The following is a 5,493-nucleotide window of genomic DNA, read 5'->3' on the forward strand; positions in this document are numbered from 1 at the left end:
TTCTGGCATTAGGACTTTCCAATTCTAACCCGTAGTGAAAATAGCATCAACTTACATTGTAGCATTTGTTACTTGAACTTCTCTACCCTGTTCGATTATATTCGTAGATAGCAATGCGGTATCGGGACACACATACCAATTTGGCGCGGTCATATATGGGATATCATACCTATACATATATGTGGTTACTAACCCCTCACTTACAAAGTATCTTCAAATACTATTCGAACTCCTCCTAATTCTAGAGCTGTGATGCCACTTCTTTCTTGCCACCGATCTAGTCCGCCTTGTCCTTCGCGACCTCTTGAGGTTTCCAACCACTCCGCATACTCCAATTTCCTTAGGCTACTCTAGCTTCTCATCTGTCCCTTATCTCTGAATTTGTAAGGCTTTTTGTACACTTCCCAGGGGGTCACCCATCCTAGTATTACTCTCACCCCAGCATGCTTAACCTTGGAGTGCTAATGGGATCCGGGGCATTAGTGCTGGTATGATCGAATCCACCCTACTACGTGACCTTTATCACATAACCTAGAACAAGCTGAAATTCTAACGGATTCTGATAAATTCTCGTAGTGCATCTCTATCCAGATTAAAAGGATTCCCTACTATTTCGACGAAGCAAATGCTATTATAACCTTTGGAACTCCCGATGACAACACATCAATCAATACATACAACTGCTTTCCATTCCTAAATTTTGAGATTCCTTGTAGTGGTAAAACTTCTTAGCCGCAGTTATCTATAAGTACTTTAGTTATCGGCCCCTTCAAAACTTTGATTTGTCAACTATCAATGGTATCCTGCAATAGTTGTACGTACATGAAGTTCAATAAAAGACTCATATACCGTAGCCTGTCCTCCTCTCGATCCGAGCCATAGAGTGAGGTATCCCCCTCATTGTGCTTGTACTATTCTGTTAGCCATCTCATCATGGCTATTGTTTGTATAGTTCTATGTCATATACTCTCGCAATTGGTATAACTAGTGGCTTGAAATTTCACGAGGGTTCATTGTCACCAGCTCGTTTCGACCAACGCAATATCCTTGAATCCTTTTCTTGCGATCTTATCTCCGTCTACTTTCATGGCTTCTCCTTGCATTTCCTTAGCTCATCTTGCTTCATAAGTCCCTATTACTTTTCAATTGCCCCATTGTGGGGTGTCATAATTCCTCCAATACCTTAGTCAGTCATCCTATATCAACGTGTCCTATACTTTCCCTTTAATCAACCTGTAACAATCATAGACGTATAATCTTTGTTATCTCTTAAATCCTTGGTCCTCGTCCTTAAAGTTTAGGAAAATTTTGACAGAGTTTCCCTATACTTCTTACTATCCAAACCCACTCGCACGGGCCCCAAAATACATGCAATGCCTCGCATAGGTCAAATATATACATGCGTAACACACCTTAGCCTCACAATGGCTATCAATATCGAATAGAAATGCAAAGATGACGAAACTTACCTCATGCGTCACAACTCGGAATATACTTGAACTTTTATCAATCGTCCTTATATATTTCCCTGGTCACGTTCCCTTCCATTTATTGGCTATACATTCCAATAATACTTGCAACATTCTTACCATATCTGACTTATAATCCTTTTTTTTCCATTACTTACCTCTGTACTGTTTCCTTCAACTTATGTCGTCTACAATCTTACAACTGAACTTATCATTAAATTATACACATAACTAATTCCCCCTGCTTTACTGTACAATCAACTTATATTGACTATGACCAATTTATTCTCATAGAAGATGCACATCTTGATGACGTAATTTCAACAAAGTGACTTACCTCTGTAATCCTAATATCATCATCCTATTCCTTTGTCAACACCATTCTTCCACTGAAATCAAGGGTTCGTACAAGAAATTTCATTTCCTATGACTTGGCTCTCCTGCACAATCTAAGATGAGAAAATAAGGTCAATCATTCCTAAATGCATTGCAGTCTCCTGTTTATAAATATGGCCGGCTTCACACCCATAAACAGGACTCTGCTAGACATGGCTTGCAGACAACCCTAGGACAGAACTGCTCTGTCAGCTGAACTTGTAACGTCCATAATTCTCTACTCTGATGTCCTATCGATGAGCGATTTATTGCGTTAGAAACTAGACTCGACGAACTTCATTTTAGGCTTTTGTTTCACACCAAAACACTTCATATGCTAAGAGATATTTGTCCCTCAATTTGGACCAAAATTTTCATACGAAACTTTACCCATCCTTTCTCCAAAGTCGTACTACTCCATTTCTTCCACTCATTTCCTTATAAAACCTTCCGGTATACCTTATATACATCATTCACTCATTAAATATACTTAATAATGCTTGCTCCTTATATTTCAAAGTGGTTTTACTTAACCCTAGCTCAACATACTCATGTTTCAAATTTGATAAGTGCTCTTCGAATATATGGGGTGTAACACAAACTTCGTAGCCATAGCAATTCTTTCCTCATCAGACAAGAACCTTTCCATGAACGCCTCTTCAAATTCAGCCCACGTCGGAGCTAAAGCAGCGTCACCCCTCTCAGATTCCCACATCTCAAACCATACGTAAGCAACATCCTTCAACTATAAGAAGCAAGCCTTACAGCTTTAATCCCGGGCATCCATTGCCCTCAATGCCTTGAAGGTCTCATCTAAAAAGTGTTGGGGGTCATGCACCTCTCGTGACCCAAAGAACTCAGGTGACTTTAAGTCTAGGAATTGCTTAAGTCTTCCTCCACCATGAGGTCCCACACCTCCACGCTGCTGCTGAGCCGCAACCAATGCAGTCAACATTTGAATAGCAGTTTGCATAGTACCAATCTCAGCACAAATACAACAGAACAAAAGAACGGGGTGCCGTTTTGATTTATAGCATTATTTCCATTAACAGCATTCGCGCCCCTAAGATTTCGGTTAGCTCTAGTAGGTTGAGCTCGGTTACCGTTTTTAGATCGCGTCAAAGCCATTTCTACAAGGCACGAATGAACGAGCGAATTAGAATGATCCTAAAAGGACTTGAAGCTCTACAAAGACAATCTAGAATCAAGAAGAATAGGAAACACCTATAAATGTCCTGGGAGTTTCTTAGTCATGCAGGTGATCAGGCTGCACAAGGAAAACTCCACTAGACATAGCTCCACACTCACCGACAATAATCCTAGGACGTATTTAAACCTAGGCTTTGATACCAAGCTTGTCACGCCCCGAAATCCACCTTAGACGTGAACGGCATCTGGCGTCATGAACAACATCGGAAGAACCTAAACGACACAATAATAACACTTCACCCTGCTAGGTTCAACATTCGCCTCCAATAGTTTATAAAATAAAGGTAAACAAATCATAAGTATACGGATTAAATCAGTGAAAGTCTTTATAATTTAAACAATTCAACAAAAACATGATAATGTGCCCGAAAGAGTTAAACAACAACTCTTCTTCTACCCACATTCAAATGTATACTAAGGAGCTACTAATGAAGCAGTCTAGATAAGGCTTAAACACCCGATTCATCAAATCCAATGCAGCAGGCGCATTAGTCAACCAAAGGACATCACTAGAAACTCAAAGTGCACATAACGAGTACGGAAAGCAGTTTTCGGGATATCCTTCTCCTTTATCTTCAATTGGTGATACCCAGACCTCAGGTCAATCTTTGAAAAGAACTTAGCACCCTGAAGTTGGTCAAACAAATCATCTATCCTAGGCAAAGGATACTTATTCTTAATGGTCACTTTATTAAGCTGACGGTAATCAACACACATTCTAAGGGAACCATCTTTCTTTCTAACAAACAATACTGGAGCACCCCAAGGTGAGGAACTTGGTCGGATAAAACCCTTATCCAACAAGTCATTTAACTGATCCTTTAATTCCCTTTACTCCGCTGGAGCCACACCATAAGGTAGAATAGAAATAGGTTGGGTGTCAGGAATAACATCAATCCCAAAATCAATAAATCTATCAGGAGGAATACCAGGAAGATCATCAGGAAACACTTCGGGATAATCACTAACTATGGGAACAAATGCGAATTCGGGTAATACGGCGTTTGTATCATTAACAAAGAACCAAATGGTAAATACACCCTTTAGTAATCATCTTATGAGCCTTAAGATAGGAAATAAATATACCCCTTGGCTTAGCAATTTGACCCTTCCACACAATAACAAGCTCATCGGGAAAGGCGAAACGAACTAACTTATGGCGACAATCCACATTAGCATAACATGCGGACAACCAGTCCATCCCCATAATTACATCAAAATTCACCATCTCAAGTTCATACAAATCAGCCACACTCTCACGACCTTTAATCAAAACAACACAATTTCTATGCACTCTAGAAGCAGCAAGAGAAACACCAGAAGGCGTATCAATAACAAAGTGTTCCAACAAAGGTTTGGGTTTCATACCCATATCAAGCGCAAAATAAGGGGTCACATAGGAATTTGAACCCGGATCAATCAGTGAATAAGCATCATGAGAACAGATGGTAAGGATACCTGTAACCATAGTGTCAGAAGCCTCAGCTGCCTCCCTACGAGTCAGCCCATAAAGCCGAGCTGTCCCTCTACCAGAAGTGTTAGCAACTTCCTTTCCTTTGCCATTATTACAAGCATTCTGATTATTATTGTTAGCATTACCAGCAGGCGGATTTTTAGCAGATGCCGAAGTAGGTGATCATTCATTTGGTTAGACATGGCAGCCATCTCGCGTAGCCATTTTCTGCACTCCCTCTTAATGTGGTCCCTAATACTACAGTGATGACAGATACGATCTTCCCATATAGCGGACCGACCACTACCCTGGGAGAACCTTCTTTGGTTATTATTCTTTTGACCTTGCCTACCAGAAGGCATACTAGCGTTCGAATATGCGCCAGACTGAGCGGGTGCAAAATATCCTCTCCTCTGCCCTCTATTATAATTATTACCACTGAAACTACCCGCCTCGATCGGTCTTCTTGTTCGGTCTCGCCTACCCTCTCCTCATTTTTCCAACTCTCTTGTTGTTCAAAGAAACCCAACCAGAGATGAGAAAGTGCAAGTAGGAGACATAGCAAAAGAAATTTTCACATGAAGACTTGATACGTGGTATGAATCCTTTCACAAAATGAGTCAACCTATGCTTTTCAGTCGGAATTATATATAAAGCATACTTTGACAAACGGGGAACTCCAAACTATACTCACGAACCGACTTGTTACCCTGTTCTAGCTTTTTAAATTTCGTAGCCATAGCAAATCTCTCCTCATCAGACAAAAACCTTTCTATGAACGCCTCTTCAAATTCGGCCCACGTAGGAGCTAAAGCAAAAGATCACCCCTCTTAGATTCTCACATCTCAAACCATGCGTGAGCAACATCCTTCAACTTATAAAAAGCAAATCTCATAGCTTTGGAATCATGGACATTCATTGCCCTCGATGCCTTGAATGTCTCATCTAAAAAGTGTTAAGGGTCATCCACCTGTCATGACCCAAAGA

At 40.5% G+C, this 5,493-nt stretch overlaps 1 pseudogene; it reads right to left on the bottom strand.

The window, feature by feature from the left end:
- Positions 1–386: 386 nt before the first annotated feature.
- On the bottom strand, positions 387–502 carry LOC132061744 (5S ribosomal RNA; annotated as a pseudogene).
- Positions 503–5,493: the final 4,991 nt, after the last annotated feature.

Source organism: Lycium ferocissimum, chromosome 6 (assembly GCF_029784015.1).
Source record: "Lycium ferocissimum isolate CSIRO_LF1 chromosome 6, AGI_CSIRO_Lferr_CH_V1, whole genome shotgun sequence".
Classification (NCBI taxonomy): Eukaryota; Viridiplantae; Streptophyta; class Magnoliopsida; order Solanales; family Solanaceae; genus Lycium; species Lycium ferocissimum.